This window comes from Muntiacus reevesi, chromosome 2 (genome assembly GCF_963930625.1).
Source record: "Muntiacus reevesi chromosome 2, mMunRee1.1, whole genome shotgun sequence".
NCBI classification, from domain to species: Eukaryota; Metazoa; Chordata; class Mammalia; order Artiodactyla; family Cervidae; genus Muntiacus; species Muntiacus reevesi.
This window is the reverse complement of record NC_089250.1, coordinates 158,367,642-158,385,734: the sequence shown is the minus strand read 5'-3', so window position 1 is coordinate 158,385,734 and position 18,093 is coordinate 158,367,642. Positions and strand designations below refer to the sequence as shown.

Genomic DNA, 18,093 nt, shown 5'->3' with positions numbered 1-18,093 from the left:
GCTCAGCACAGGGGTGGGTACTGGCAGCAGCAGTCCTAGAAGGTCCCCCTGGCGTAAACCCTCCTGAAGGTCAGCATTAACCCTACCGCAGAGCCCACAGACCCCAGGGCTGGGTCACCTCAGGCCAGACAACTAACAGGGAGGGAGCACAACTCCACTCATCAGCAGACAATTAGATTAAAGCTTTACTGAGCAACGTGCTGCCCACTAGAGCAAGACCTAGTTTCTCCCACCCTGTCCCTCCCATCAAGAAGCTTATAGAAAAAAAAAAAAAAAGAAAAAAAAAAAAGAAGCTTATAGAAGCCTCTCAGCCTCATCCGCCAGAGGCAGACAGAAGAATCAAAAAGAACCACAATCCCACAGCAGCTAAAACAAAAACCACATTACAGAAAGCTAATCAGGATGAAAATGGCAGAGTTCTGCCCCAGATGAAGGGACAATATAAAACCTCAGAAAAACAACTAAATGAAGTGGAGATAGCAATCTTTCAGAAAAAAAATTCAGAATAGTGATAGTGAAGATGATCCAGGATCTTGGAAACAGAATGGAGAAGATGCAAGAAATGTTTACCAAAGACCTAGCAGAACTAAAGAACAAACAAACAGAGATGAACAATATGCCTGAAGGAATCAATAGCAGAGTAACTGAGGCAGAAGAACAGACAAGTGACCCGGAGGACAGAATGGTGGAAATCACTGCCCCAGAACAGAATATAGAGAAAAGAATGGAAAAAAAAAAAAAAAAAAAACCTGAAGACAGCCTAAGAGACCTCTGGAACAACATTAAATGCACTAACATTTACATTACAGGGGTCCCAGAAGGAGAGGACAGAGAGAGAAAGGACCTGAGAAAACATTTGAAGCAATAATAGCTGAAAACCTCCTGAACATGAGAAAGGAAATAGTAAGCCAAGTCCAGGAAGCACAGAGAGTCCCAGGCAGGATAAACCCAAGGAGGAACACCCCAAGACACATAGGACCAAACTGACAAAAACTAGAGATAAAGATAAAATATTAAAGCGACAAGGGAAAAGCGACAAATAACATACAAGGGAACTCCAGTCAGGTTATCAACTGGTTTTCAACAGAAACTCTACAAGCCAAAAGGCCTTGTAGATATATTTAAAGCACGATATATTTAAAGTGATGAAAGGGAAGAACATGTAACCAAGAATACTCTACCCAGTCAGATTCTCATTCAGATTTGATGGGGAAATCAAAGCCTTTTCAGACAAGCAAAAGTCAAGAGAATTCAGCACCACCAAACCAGCTTTGGCCTTCCCAGGTTGCACTAGCAGCAAAATAAAAAAAAAAAAAAAAAACCCACCTACCAATGCAGGAGACCAAAGAGATGTGAGTTCAATCCCTGGGTTGGGAAGATCTCCTGGAGGTGGACATGGCAACCCACTCCAGTATTTGTGACTGGAGAACCCTATGGACAGAGGAGCCTGGTGGGCTACAGTCCATAGGATAGCAAAGAGTTGGACATGACTCTTAGCACGCACGCAAATCAGCTTTACAACAAATGCTAAAGAAACGTTTCTACTCAGGAAACACTAGAGAAGGGAAAGACCTACAAAAAATAAACCCAAAACAATTAAGAAATGACAATAGGATCATACATATTGATAATTATCTTAAATGTAGATGGATTAAAATCCACCAAGCAAAAGACATACTGGCTGGGTGGATGCAAACATGTGCATGTTTGCATTTCCACTTACCACATCACTATGCTTGCCCCCACAAATTGTATCTAATTATTTTATACTGTTAGGTTAATGTTCCCATTATGGCTTACAACTGTAATTATTTTATTTTTTGTCTGGCTGTTGATTGTGAAAACTGATAAACATCTTTTACTACTGTGATTATGTAACTATTACTCATTAAATACCATTGTATCATGATTGGTCAACAGAAAAATAATAAAATTCTATATCACTAAATCTATATAATTTAACAGAAAAACCTATAATCACTTTTCAAAAATCCAGATGCATATCAGAATTATCTTGGAATTTTTTGAAAAACACAAATGCCCAGGTAATGCTTTTTTTCTCCAAAGCTCCAGATATGTTTCTAATGAGCAGCCATGATTAAAAGCAACTGGACTATATGATGATCTTTTACTTTATCTAGGTTGTTTCACTTTTTCTATTTCATATCCAGTGCTCCCATTTCATTTAGTTTATGTGTTCCAATTTCTCCATCTCTTCTTTTTTTGTGTTCTTTCTCAAGCCTTTATCAAGTGTAGCAGAAAAGCTTTTGTATATACATACATAAATAGTATGTATATGTATTTTAGAAAACTTAAGAATTTTTGCCTAACTAAAAAATTTATGACATTTTGATTTCACTTGTTTGACTTATATGAATAGAATACTAGACTTCTAATTTTAAAAGACACTTTTGCAACAAGCAACAAAGGTTTACTGTATGGCACAGGAACTCTAGTTAGTATTTTGTAATAACCAATAATGGAAAACAATCTCAAAAATAGTATGTGTATATATGTATAACTGAATCACCTTGCTATCTACCTGAAACATTAGAAGTCAACTGTACTTCAATAAAATATATATATATATATATATTAAGGGAAAGAAAGACTGAGAGGAGCAGGAGCCGATAATAAAGAAGAAAAGAACATTTTAGAGTAATAGCCTGGTCTATTTTCCTATTGTGGTGGTCACATATCTCCCATTCCTTCCACTTTTCTGTCTACTCTTGGGAGGAATTGATTAGAATTTTAACTAAGAAAACCTGGACTATATTTAAAACCATGGAACTAGCTTGAACCAAAGAAGCTGAGGTAGGCAGCCTTTCAACTAATCTTGAAATATTAATTTAGGCTATAACAATTCATAAGAACACACAAGCACCAAAGGCTATAAGAAATTCTTCCCAGCAGCACTGAGATGACAGGCACAGCTATGCATAGCCAGTTTACCTTTGACTGTTTCCATTCACCTTTTCTGAACCCATCTGGGGTTCCAAAGTCCATAGACAACCTTCTCAAAATAACCCTCCATCTTCAAAATTCTTCTTCTCCTTTTCCTCAAATAAAACTCCCATTTCTAGAGAACTGCTGATTCAGCTAGGCATTAATCTGACTAGGGAAAGAATAGTAAAATACAAATAGTGATAGGCCAGGAACAGTCTGTAATGATACTTCTTAATCTGAAAGACTCTCCCTGGGGAGCTACTTTGAAATAAGGTGACTTCTGTGCAATTTGACAACTTAGGAAGCAGAACCTTACCTTACCTATCACTACATCTTCCTGTTCTGTCAGGATATAAAACAATGGAATGCTGAGGGTAGTGAATTTTCATGTACTGCTTTTAACGGAAGATCTATAAAATGTCACAGCTTCTTTAAAACATACATTTTCCTGCTCATAATAAGAAAACTTGGCACACAAGAAAAAGAAGATCAGACCTCAGTCAAGTATTCCACAATAATGCTAGAAACAGGTTGGAGATATTCATATCAACTTGTCAAACAGGAGCTTTAGTTCCAAGAAGACCATTCTTCAAGAACTCAAGAAAACAAGAATGGGGGAAAGAACAATTTATATATGCTAACTGTTGGCAAAATGTAAGTCTGAATAGTTCTCACAGAATAACAACGCAAACCCTATAAAAATACCATAATAGAAGAGAAAAAGAGAATTGCCTGGAGAATTACAGAGAGAAAATACTGTATATATCTATAATAATTTTACTATAAAGTACAAAATTTTTTGCTAATCAACTACTTGATGTCCTCAAGAGGTACAAACAAAGATATGTCCACTAAAAAATAAGAGCAAGAAAAGACTCATTTTCTATTCAAAGACAGAGAAATGCTGGATAAAATATAAATAATTTAAAACATATATCATTAACATAGGGAAGCCAAAAAACAAGAGAGAAATATCATGCCAGAAGTCATCACACTAGAGTTCAAGTCCAAAGGGGTATCTGGATACAGGCAACAGGGGCTAGGATTTTAAGAATGCTCAAATACGACTCAAAGTCAAAGCCAAAGGGAGATGAAAGTGGATAAAGTCAGGAATAAAACAAACAAATGGGTTGTTATTAGCTTTTAAACAGCAAAGAAAACCATAAACAAAACAAAAGACAATCAACGGACTGACCGAAAATACTTGCAAATGATGCTACCAACAAGGGATTAATTTCTAAAACACACAAAGAGCTCATACAGCTTAATATCAGAAGAGAACTCAATCAAAAATTGGGCAGAAGACCTAAACAGACATTTCTCCAAAGAAGACATACGGATGCTCAAGAGGCATATGAAAAGATGCTCAACATCATTAATTATTAGAGATATGCAAATTAAAATTACAATGAGGTATCACTTCACACCAGTCAAAGTGGCCTTCATTAAAAAGTCTACAAATAATAAATACTGGAGAGGGTGTGGAGAAAAAGGAACTCTCCTACACTGATGGTGAGAATGAAAATTGGTGCAGCCACTATGGAAATAGTTTGGAGATGCCTTAAAAAACTAAAAATAGAGTTACCATATGATCCTGCAATCCCATTCCTGGGCATATCCTTGGAGAAAACTATAATTTGAAAAGATACATGAACCTCAATGTTCATAGCAGCACTATTGGCAATAGCCAAGACATGGAAGCAAGTCAAGAATGATAGACGAATGGATAAAGAAGATGTGGTATACATACATAGTACAAAGGAATAATACTCAGCCACAAAAAAGAATTAAATGATATCATCTACAGAAACATGTATAGACCTAGAGATTATCATATTAAGTGAAGTATGTCAGATGAGAAAAATATCATACGATAACACTTATCTGTGGAATCTGTGATGCAAATGAACTTATTTATGAAACAGAAATAGATGCATAGACATAGAAAAAAAAACTTATGGTTACTAAAAGGGAGAGTAGGACAGAGCAGAGAAATAAATTAGGAGTTTAGGACTACCATATTATATACTACTATAAATAAAATAGATAAATAACAAGGACCTACTGTCTAGCACAGGGAATATCATCATCTTATAAGAACCAGTAATGGAAAAGAATCTGAAATAGAATACACACACACACACACACACACACACACACACACACATATATGTTATAGCTGAGAAAAGGAGAGAAGCTAAAGGCAAAGGAGAAAAGGAAAGATATACACATTTGAATGCAGAGTTCCAAAGAATAGCAAGGAGAAATAAGAAAATCTTCCTCAGTGATCAATGCAAAGAAATAGAGGAAAACAATAAAATGGGAAAGACTAGAGATCTCTTCAAGAAAACTAGAGATTCCAAGGGAACATTTCATGCAAAGATGGGCTCAATGGTATGGACCTAACAGAAGCAGAAGATATTAAGAAGAGGTGGCAAGAATACATAGAAGAACTATACAAAAAAGATCTTCATGACCCAGATAACCACAACGGTGTGATTATTCACCTAGAGCCAGACATCCTGGAGTCCAAAGTCAAGTGGGCCTTAGGAAGCATCACTAAAAACAAAGCAGGTGGAGGTGATGGAATTCCAGCTAAGCTATTTTAAGTCCTAAAAGATGATGCTGTTAAAGTGTTGCACTAAATATTCCAGCAAATTTTGAAAACCCAACAATTCATTTCAATCCCAAAGAAGGGCAAAGCCAAACAATGTTCAAACTACCACACAATTGCACTCATCTCACACACCAGCAAAGTAATTCTCTAAAGTCTCCAAGCCAGGCTTAAATAGCATGTAAACTGAGAACTTCCAGATGTTCAAGCTGAATTTAGAAAAGGCAGAGGAAACAGACATCAAATTGCCAACATCAGTTGGATCACAGAAAAAGCAAAGGAGTTCCAGAAAAACATCTACTCCTGCTTTATTGATTACGCCAAAGTCTCTGACTGTGTGGATCACAACAAACTGTGGAAAATTCTTCAAGAGATGGGAATACCAGACCACCTGACCTGCCTCCTGAGAAATCTGTATGCAGGTCAAGAAGCAACAGTTAGAACCAGACATGGAACAACGAACTTGTCCCAAATTGGGAAAGGAGTAGGTCAAGGGTGTATACTGTCACCCTGCTTACTTAGCTTATATTCAGAGTACATCATGAGAAATGCCAGGCTGAATAAAGCAGAAGCTGGAATCAAGATTGGTGGGAGAAATATCAATAACCTCAGATATGCAGATGACACCACCCTTATGGCAGAAAGCAAAGAGGAACTAAAGAACCTCTTGATGAAAGTGAAAGAGAAGAGTGAAAAACTTGGCTTAGAACTCAACATTCAAAAAAGTAAGATCATGGCATCTGGCCCCATGACTTCATGGCAAATAGATGGGGAAACAATTGAAACAGTGACAGACTTTATCTTTTTGGGCTCCAAAATCACTGCAGATGGTGACTTCAATGATGAAATTAAAAGACACTTACTCCTTGGAAGAAAAGCTATGACCAACCTCTCTCTCTCTTTAGTCTCTAAGTCATGTCTGACTCTTGCGACCCCATGGACACTGCAGCCTGTCAGGCTCCTCTGTCCATAGGATTCTCCAAGCAAGAATACTGGAGTGGGTTGCCATTTCCTTCTCCACAGGATCTTCCCGACCCAGGAATTGAACCTGGGTCTCCTGCATTGCAGGCAGATTCTTTACTGACTGAGCTATGAGGGAAGCCCTAGACAAACCTAGACAGCATATTAAAAAGCAGAGAGATTACTTTATCAACAAAGGTCTATCTAGTCAAAGCTATGGATTTTCCAGCAGTCATGTATGGATGTGAGAGTTGGACCAAAAAGAAAGCTGAGCATGGAAGAATTGATGCTTTTGAACTGTGGTGTTTGAGAAGACTCTTGAGAGTCCCTTGAACTGCAAGGAGATCCAACCAGTCAACCCTAAAGGAGATCAGTCCTGAATATTCATTGGAAGGGCTGATGCTGAAGCTCCACTACTTTGGCCACCTGATGTGAAGAACTGACTCAGTGGAAAAGACCCTGATGCTGGGAAAAACTGAAGGCAGGAGGAGACGGGGACGACGACACAGGATGAGATGCCTGGAAGGCATTACCAACTCGATGGACATGAGTCTGAGCAAGTTCCAGGAGTTGGTGATGGACAGGGAGGCCAGGTGTGCCACAGTTTGTGGGGTAGCAAAGAGTCAGACACAACTAAGTGACTGAACTGAACTGATACATATATGGATAACGTGTTATATACATATACGTATTATATATATGTAATAGGATCACTTTGCTATACACTTGAAACTAACACAACGTCTTAAATTAACCATACGTCAATTTTTAAAAGTGCCTACAGGAAATTGCTGACACAGACTACCTCTCAGTCTGGAAATAAGGCAGAGGAATAAGTATAACGACTTCAACACTACCAGACTTTTCAACTAAAATGCTGCATCTGTTCTTTGCAAAAAAAAAAACTGCCTATGCTGGCTATGCATGTGGAGTAATAAAACTTCACCACCAGTTTAGAGATGCAGCAGAAAAGTGAGTTGCCTCTGTTGATCCATGAATAGAAAAGGAATCATACCCTAGAACCCCAAAACCCACACTTGAATTGTTCATGGATGTGAGATTCAAATGTCTCCTAGCCAGGCAGTGCAGAAATCCTGAGCCCAAAAATTAACATGAAAATTTATACTGAACAAATGAAATCTGCACAGTTCTGGCAGCAGGGTTAAAACTGCTCCTTAAGAACATCTTTTTTATCGAGACTAGCAAAGTTCTACTAAAGATAAGTTCACAATAAAAAATTTTAAGGCTCATAAAAAATATACGACCATGTGAAAAGGTCAACAGATGTCACAAGCAGAATTCACAGAAGAGGAAAGAGAAACAGTGAATTCTAAGAGAAAAAAAATTAATTTATTCACTCAATAATATGTAAAACCTACTGTAATTCAGACTGTTCTAGATAGTAAGAATAACAGTAGTAAACAAAAACAGATGAATATGTATTCCGTGCAAAGTTTACATCCACAAGGGCTTTGCAAGTGGTGCTAGTTGTAAAGAACCCACCTGCCAAAGCAGGAGACATAACAGAGGCAGGTTTGATCCCTGGGTCGGGATGATCCCCTGGATGAGGGCATGGCAACCCACTCCAATATTTTTGCCTGGAGAATCCCATGGACGGAGGATCCTGGCAGGCTACAGTTCATAAGGTCACACAGAGTTGGACAGGACTGAAGCGACTTAGCACACATGCAGCACAAGGAAAGATAAACAGTAAACAGATCAACATAAAAATGTCAAGAGAAATTAAGAGCTACAAAGAAAAATAAAGCAGAAGCCAGGAAAGAGATAGAGATGGCATGAGGTTTATATATGGTTTATATATTATTTTATATATGGACCTAAGGGAGGGTCAAACTTTTTGATTTTATGACTTCTGGTCTTTAAGATTTTACAGTCTTAAAAAATTATTGAGGAATTTTATTTAATTATTTTTGTGAGTTGTATCTACAAATATTTTCAGTATCAAAGATTAAAACTGAGAAACTTTTAAAATATTTAATTCACTTAGGAATAATGACAATAAATGTGTTGTATACTAAAATAAATATATTTTAATAAAAATAATATTTTCCAAAACAAAATGAAGTAAGAAGCATTGCATTTGCATTTTTGCAAATCTTTTCTAAGTCTGGTTTAACAGAAGACAGCTGAATTCTTTTTTGTTTCCCATTTATTTTCATTAGTTGGAGGCTAATTACTTTACAGTATTGTAGTGGTTTTTGCCATACATTGACATGAATCAGCCATGGATTTACATGTGTTCCCCATCCTGATCCTCCCTCCCACCTCCCTCCCCACCCCATCCTTCTGAGTCTTCCCAGTGCACCAGGCCCAAGCACTTATCTCATGCATCCAACCTGGGTTGGTGATCTGTTTCACCCTTGATAATATACATGTTTCAATGCTGTTCTCTCGAAACATCCCACCCTCACCTTCTCCCACAGAGTCCAAAAGTCTGTTCTGTACATCTGTGTTTCTTTCTGTACATCTGTGTTTCTTTTTGTTTTGCATATAGGGTTATCATTATCATCTTTCTAAATTCCATATATATGCTTTAATATACTGTATTGGTCTTTATCTTTCTGGCTGACTTCACTCTGTATTATGGGCTCCAGTTTCATCCATCTCATTAGAACTGATTCAAATGAATTCTTTTTAATGGCTGAGTAATATTCCATGGTGTATATGTACCACAGCTTCCTTACCCATTCGTCTGCTGATGGGCATCTAGGTTGCTTCCATGTCCTGGCTATTATAAACAGTGACAGCTGAATTCTTATATCTGCTTCTTTATCCAATCTCTTGCACTATGTTTCTTGGTTGAAGTATATGAAGAAAATCTAGCCTCACAGATGTACAGTTAGAAATGACAGGAGTATTTTAATGCCCTAGTAATTATGCCATATTCTTCAGGAACTAAATGAGTGGCAGTTCCTTAAAGGTTAGTTGCAATGTGGGATCTGAAACCATTTCAATAAATTTTTCATCCTGTTACAATAAAAACCATTGGTCTATTTTGCACTTTGAGTGGATCTTCTATTCATGTACAATTAAAATCATGTGCTGGTAATTTCGAAAATATTCCTTCACTGAATTATTCAAGTCCTCTAAATGTTGATACACTCTATAATGCAATATTAAAAACATTTATTAATATCACCTACAAACTCAGAAAAATCTTTTGTGTACTGGGAAACTGTACATATAGTGACAAATAGTGACACATATAGTGCACATGTAGTGACAAATCTGAGTCTTTCAACATTTTAATTTTTGTTTGAAAGGCTGAATATTATCATTGGCAAAATAATAATATTTGCCTTGACATCAGGGTCATTTCATTCATTTTTGAGAAAATTTTGCCAAGTACTCAAGTCTAAATAACTACACTTATCTGTCAATTATTCAAGTAAAAAGTATACTCCAGAAAAAGAATAGCTAGTTCATACTGAAACTCAATCATACAAATATTCTCCTGTGAGACAATCATTGTACTTCAGAATATAGAAGTACTTTATGTGAACTTCCCATTTCATCACACACAATATTAAAAACACATACATAGAATGGTTAGTTTCAAAACAATATTTTTTATACTTTAATCAAAGGCATACAGTGAAATCGGTGGGTTTTGCTTTCTCACCTGTGAGTGTGTGGCAGTGATACAATGATACAGCTGTTGATAACAATGATACAGCTGTTTGTTGCCACTGTCTTAATTTGTTCTGAGGTGCCAATATTTGCCTTTGCACTATCAGTGTACATATCAGAACAGTGTAAATGACAAATAATAGCTTTATATTATTAAGAAAATAGTTTGACCTCACAAAACTCTTCCTATAGAGTTTTGAAAGCAAAACTGTGGTGTGGCAAACTTTGGTGTGGCATAGAGTCCCTTGGACAGCAAAGAGATCAAACCAGTCAATCCTAAAGGAAATCAACCCTGAATACTCTTTGGAAGGACTGATACTGAAGCTGAAGCGCCAATATTCTGGCCACCTGATTCGAAGAGCTGACTCACTGGAAAAGACCCTGCTGCTGAGAAAGATCGAGGGCAGGAGGAGAAGGGGGCAATAGAGGATGAGATGATTGAATGGCATCACCAACTCAATGTTGGTGATTAATCTGAGCAAACGCCAAGAGATAGTGAAAGACAGGGAAGCCTGGAGTACTGTAGTCCATGCGGTCACAAGGAGCCGGACATAAGTGAGTGACAGAACAACAGTGGATCACAGATCACACTTTGAGACCCACAGCTCTAAAGTGCCAACTAAGCTGAGAGGTAAGGTAACCAACCATGAAGATTTACATGTGACTGTTCCAACGTGAGAACTGAGTCTCACATTCTCATAGACTCCCTACCAGGAGAGATCTAAAACACCAATACCTGAGAGAAGCATTTCAAGCAGAGAAGACACCAAGTGCAAAGGCCCTGAGGTCAAAGAATGGCTGGTACATTCACGAAAATTCTTTTAGTCAAGAATTTAAAAACCCACTACAAAGGTACACACCCTAGAAGATCAGATTATCCTTAGTGGTGAGCTACTAGAAAATGCCAGTGCTACATTAAAATATCTGGTGAACTACTGTAGTTCCCCATTTTAGAAAAGAATTCATGACAAGCATTAAAAGGCTTTCTTTAGAGAATTAAACAGACAAAATTTAGTAATTACAGAATTTTTAAAAAGTGAGAACATCAAGAATTTTGAATTTACTGTTAAGTTTCTATAGTTGAAGTTGCTTAATGTCAACCCTCTAAGATAGAAGGTTGTTACATAATTTACCTGCCAATTACTCTTGGTATCATTTAAGAGTTGTTCAATGAATGTTTGTTGAGCGAATGAATAAGAGAAGTGAAAAGCATAGCTAATTGATTTTCCAGGAAATCACAAATCAAAAGGTAAACTTTTTTAAAGGTATTCTTTTGTGCTGTATATTCTTAGGAGGCTAGCAAACTAAATGTTAATCTCATGCTTTCTGCATACTGAGCCACAAACTTACTATCTTTAATTAGATCATTGTCTCAGTTCCTGGGAAGGAAGTATTTCTTTTCTTTCCTGTTTAAAACACTTCTAACATTTCAGGGTAAACAATTTATTTAGAGTAGCTCTTTTTAAAAAAGGAATACAGGCACACTAGTAGATTAAACAATTAGAAACAGTGCAGCAGATTTTCTACCTCAGGGATCCAAGCCAGGAAACGGGCAACTTTTGTGATTTATAAGCATTTGCAAATAGAAAGGCTATCTGGCATACTGTTATATGGTTTGCTCTCTACTGCTATTACCATGAAATGTTACTCAGATTTTCTTAAGATCATGAAAAAAAACCTGAGAAAAAGGAGTCCAACAAACGCTATATGTAATAATCTTTACTTCATTTAGAAATAAAATCATTTCAGTTATATTAAGAGAAAGATTACTACTTCTCAGAGACAAGACCCTCCTGTAAAAGAACTGCAACCAATTACATGACCATTAATTAAGCAGGCCATCTAGAAAACAGATTTGCAAAATGGCCAACGAGCACCTGAAAAGATGTTCAATATTAATCTCATTAGGAAACTGGAAATACAAACCACAATGAACTACCATCTCCCAGCCCCTAAGATGGCTATCAAACAAACCAAATATCCCAAGAAAGCAAGTGTTGGTGAGTATATAGAAAAACTGGAATCTTCATATATTCCTGGTGGCAATGTAAAATTGACACTACAGAAAACTTGGTATTTCCTCAAAAAGTTAAACCTACAATTAACCATATGACCAAGAAATTTTACTCCTAGGTGGGATACCCAAGAGAACTGAAATATAATGTTCATACAAAAACTTGTACACAAGTGTTCACAGCACCATTACTCACAATAGCTAAAATGTGGAAATAACCCAATGTCTATCAACTGATGAATGGATAAACAAAGTGCATCCATACAATGGAATGTTATTCATATGAATGTTATTGTATGATTATACGTACATGAAATGTCCAGACACAGAAAGTAAACTAGTGGTGACCGAGAGCTCATGAGGTTTGAGGGAGGTGAAGAGTGACTAATATGGGTACAGAGTTTCTTTTTGGGGTGATGAAAATATTCTGGGCTCAGATAGTGATGGTTGCAGAACCTTTTGAATGGACTAAAAGCCACTGCTCTGTAACTTTTAAGATGTATCTTTATTTTTAAAAGTAACCTCACAGCTATGTCCCCCAGTTTAAGAAATAAAACATTATAGATACAGCTGAAATACCCTGTATATCCTTCCTTGATTACATTTATCTTCTACTCCCATCAGAGATAATCACTAAGTTGATGTGTTATTATCATTCCTATGTATGCCATTATAATTTCACTATACACATATAAATCCCTTACAAGATGTATTATTTGTCCTGTGTGTTTTTAAATGGTATCATGCTTATGTAACTTTTATAGGTTGCTTTTTTTTTTATCACAAAGCAAAGTTATCATGACAGTCAAGTAGTCCAGAAGAGAGGACAAAATACACGAGAGTAAAAGGTTTACAACAGTCACTGCAGAGAGTGAGAAAGAGAAATGCAGCAGTTTTCCAGGCAGTGTGGAGGTCTCAGCTGAGGCTAAAGCCAACATCCATGTATATATACATTGGACCAAATCGCTCCCGGAATCTCCTGAGTGTTGGCATAGTAGTAAATAATTGACTCACCCAGAATATAATTCTGGAAATAGGTAGCTGAGGTAGAATGGAGAAGGTCACTGAACATGTGGAGACCAAAGAACCAAGAAGTCAGGAAGGTAGCTCAACAGTACATATAGACAATGACATCATACAAGATGCTGGCAAGAGGTGAGATAGAGTGAAAGCCTGAGAACCACGTGCCAAATTCTAAAGAACAAGGGAGATTACCCAGTGAGTGAGTAAAATGACAGAAAAGGGCAGAGAGGAAAGTTGGCAGAGTCTAGAATATAGGATTAACTACCACAAGCAGGTAGAGAAATAATGTCCTGGAAGCAGCACTGGGGAGTGAAGAGGACATCCATCAAACCATCAACTATGAGGTACCTTGGATGTGAAAGAAAAATCATCTTCCATAGAAGAGACTCCAGAGTCAGTGACCCCCATAGACTGCAGTTCGCCAGGCTCCTCTGTCCATGGGATTCTCCAGGCAAGAATAGTGGAGTGGGTTGCCATACCCTCCTCGAGGGAGGACATGGACTTGTACAACTGACCAAGGTGAATAAAAAAGGGGAAATACACCTAAACTTCTATGAGAACTTAAAAAAATCAGCTATATATGTTTAAGACAAGAGAATTTTGTAATTTCATGTGAAAAGGTCAGAGATTAAAAGCAATTAAGAATAACTACCCTCAAAAGTGTCTTGGTCATGACTAACAGAGCTACATGTATATATTAAACTGTGATAAGGAGGATTTGAACTTTATTTTTCAAAATTAAGATCAAATAATTCACATGTGTTGTTATTTAAACAAATGTTAATTGGAGAAGAAATGCCTTTCTTTTATCTATGTTTTAAGCAACTTTTCATCAACAATAAAATGAAACATAAGTAGCATATAAATTTTTCTTTGATTAAACTTCTTAAAAAGGGGAAAAATCTTAATTACACAGCTTCAATATTATAAATGATAATAATTTGTGATTTGTTCTTTCCCTAATTAGGTAATAAGAGTTCAGTTCAGTCAGTCAGTCATGTCGGACTCTTTGCGACCCCATGGACTGCAGCATGCCAGGCTTCATTGTCCATCTCAAACTCCCAGAGCTTGCTCAAACTCATGTCCATCGAGTCAGTGATGCCATCCAACCACCTCATCCTGTCATCCCCTTCTTCTCCTGCCTTCAATCTTTCCCAGCATCATGGTCTTTTCCAAGGAGTCAGTTCTTCGCATCAAGTGGCCAAAGTATTGGAGTTTCAGCTTCAGCATCAGTCCTAACAGATTAAGACTCTGCCTGCTGTTCTAGGAGGGTTCATAATTTTCATCAATTGAAAAAAATGAAAGCATATATTCTGAAATAAAGAAATAAATGAAGCCACCTTAAGTTACTTATTTCAATACCATTTTCCTTTAAAAATTCATGAAATATTATTTCATTAGTGTATGTTTATGTAATAGATTAAAACTGGAAGAAGAAAAAAGTAAAACTGCCTCAGATTTTCCTCCATTTACTTCCTCTTGAGGGAGGATGGCTTTATGTTAGGTTTTTTGTAATATGTTTCTAAAGATTAAAATGTCCCAATTTTAACCATATATTACTATTTTTAAAAGAAGAAAACTCTTTCAAATGCTTAAAAAAGAACAAACATTCTGCAAGTCCCTAATTTTGATTTTTCCTGTCAATATTATAAAACCTTTCCTTGACGATCAGAAGCTATAGGTATTGGTAAGCACTAACACAAATTCAGAGCATGTTCTTGTCTTTCTGTTTTCACATTACTAAACCTAACCAGGCATATCAAAGTTCTCCAATTCACAAAGTACTCATACTACATAATCTGAGACTTTTGCAACCATGTATTTTAAAGTACTCATTGAGCCCTGAAAGCAAATGCTATCATTCAAGTTCTAATTACATGCTACTTGGGTTTTACAGAACAGAAAAATATAAATACAATACTTCCTGAATTCATTTTTTGACCGCAAGCAACTTCCAAAATAAATGCCCAAAATACTTTCTGAATGTATCACTGTGCAAATAGCTCAAGCACTGGCCCATTCAAATTATGTTCTAGTTTCTCCTTATGCTGCTTCTAGTTGATAAATTGGTCAATAAATGCCAAGTCAAATATGCAAGTAAACATATATTCATTGTTATTGGCAGACATATAATTAACTCTGAGAAGAAAAGAAATAAGAAATCAATTTATGATTACTTCTTCAGTTCTTCCATTAGTCATTTACATTGTAATTGTGATTCCACTTTAAAGATCTTTATACACACACACACACACACCCCCCCCATGTTGACTATATAATAAATCAAATTATTTCAGTTATAAATTAGTACTGTATGAACTGTGAACCACATATGTTAATTGTATTAGTAAAAGCAATTGTATTACTACCCACATATATGAGCTGATTAAAAAGCAATGTGCATTCATGAACCTATATTAATTAGTAATTTCAACAAATGTTTCCAAACAATGCTAGGGATTTGCTCTTTCTTCTCTCAAATAAAACTATTTGAATCAGCTTTTTATGTATGTGTATATATTAACAAACTACATTTCCATTTTCAGCAAAATAAGCTTTTAACTGAGAAAATATTACAAAGAGTAAACCTACTATTTCCTAAAGATACTCAAGAATAAACCTTTTTTTTTCCTTAACATTATTATCTGCCAAGTCAGTATCTTCACCAATCCAGGAAATAAACATTTGCTCAAAAACTTACATTACTATCCTTTTAAAAATATTGCCCTAGACTAGATGCAAAAGTTTCAGACACTATTATATGTGAATTCCATGAAGAAAAAAGTTTAAGACGAGCTTTAAAAAATGTTTTAATAAAATACACTGCCATTACTCAATTACTACTTTCATTATTGTCATTTGTTTTTATTTATTTTTTGTCATTTGTTTTTAAATTATATACCATGAACAAGTCATTTAACCTCTCTTTTTCCTCCCCTAAAAAGGGGTAGTAATGATGGTGCCTCATCACAGAATTCCCGACAGGATTAAAAGAGTTAATACAAGGGCAGCAATGAGAACAGTGCCCAACATACAGTAAGTGCACAATAAGTGCTAGCTATGCATTACTTAATGGCATATGTTTTGCCTATTACTTGTATTAGCTACTAGCTAACAATTCTGAAAGTATCTTAATTCTTTTTAAAGAAGAAATTAAGCCACACCATGACATTCTTAAAACTTTGCCCATGCCACCAGCTTTTAGAATTATTTTTAGCAGTTAGTTTATCTACTACTCACAGGCAAAATAGGACCTAAGGTCTCACTGAACCATATTTCCAAATTCTATTTTAAAAGACAGTACATCCTGAATATTCATTGGAAGGACTGATGCTGAAGCTGAAACTCCAATACTTTGGCCCCTTGATGCGAAGAACTGACTCACTGGAAAAGACCCTGATGCTGGGAAAGATCGAAGGCAGGAGGAGAAGGGGATGACAAAGGATGAGATGGTTGGATGGTATCACCGACTCGATGGACATGAGCTTGAGCAAGCTCCGGGTGCTGGTGATGGACAGGGAAACCTGGTGTGCTGCAGTCCATGGGGTCGCAAAGAGTCAGACATGACTGGGCAACTGAACCGAACTCTCCCTATTATCTCCCTTTTAGCACTCATTCATTCAAAACACCAATGTATACTGTGTGTTATGGAATACAGGATGTGGGAATAAAAGATGGTTAAGAAAAAAATTACAAATACAGTGCCCACAAAAGAATGAGGGATACAAACATAAATACAAGTACGCTCTGTTGTTTAATGATAAGGTGATATCCCAAATGCTATGATAAAAATATCTTTCCAAGATGTACAAGGGAGGGCTCTTGGGTGGTGTTTGAACAAGAATTGAAAGGAAGAACTGAAGAAGCTTGAGAGATGGAGAAAGAATCTATGATTATTTTACCCAAAAAGAGAACTGGAAATTTCTCACAGTGTTATGCCTACTTGACTTATTTTAGCAAACAGATTTTCTCAGATTTCCCATTGCACACTGCTCACATAATTTATCTTCAGGAGTTGGATAAATATTTTTGTATGACTGTCTACCCTCCACTCATAGCAAGGCTATGGGTGACCTATTTGGATGATGTGCTTAGCTCCCATCCTCCCAAAGCTCAAGAGAGATCTTCCAAAACCCACTTTTATCACACCATTCCCTGATCAAAATCCTGCAGTGGTTTCCTCCTATTCCCAGGCATCAACCCCTGCTTTGTAGATTTCTCTCCACAAATGCCTTGCCTATGCCTCCCTTTTGTTCATATTCTCCCCCTGCTCCAAATACTTTTCTCTTACTATTATATTTCACTCTGCCTCTCCAAATTTCTATCCACATTTCAAAATCCACCCTCAAGATACCATCAGATTCCTTTGTTTCTGTGTAAAATAACAGAACTTTACAAATGCTGCAGAAAAGACTGAAATGCTAGTGGAAAAAAAAAATGACTCCTCTGGATGAAAGACATGTCCAAAATGTGGCAGAAAACTGAAAAATAAATGGTAAGATGCAAGGAGGGTTCCGGACGGAGCGGACACATGTGTACCTGTAGCTGAATCATGTTAATGTATGTCAGAGGCCAATACAATATTGTAAAGCAATTATCTTCCAATTAAAATAAAATGTGGAAAAAAAGTCATTACAATAAAAAAGGTAGAGACTCCTTTGAAAGTTACATTCAGTTGTTTCATCAACACAGCACACTTCTTAAATTATTTATTCTTCTAAACTTATTTCCCACACGAACTACTTAATTGAATCATTCTTTTTCCAATGGCATTATGCTCTTTTGAAACGTTAACCATTCCACAACAGGGACAATGAATTCTTCATGACTTAAATTGGTTTCTATAGGACAAATTCATGTTAGAGTGGAAGGTGTCACCAGATTC

The 18,093-nt window shown here is 36.5% G+C and overlaps 1 protein-coding gene across 1 annotated transcript in view; it reads right to left on the bottom strand.

Moving 5' to 3' along the window:
* Positions 1-18,093, bottom strand: part of CCDC172 (coiled-coil domain containing 172) — a 52,356-nt gene that overhangs the window by 33,534 nt on the left and 729 nt on the right. The gene's annotated exons all lie outside the window — the stretch shown is intronic.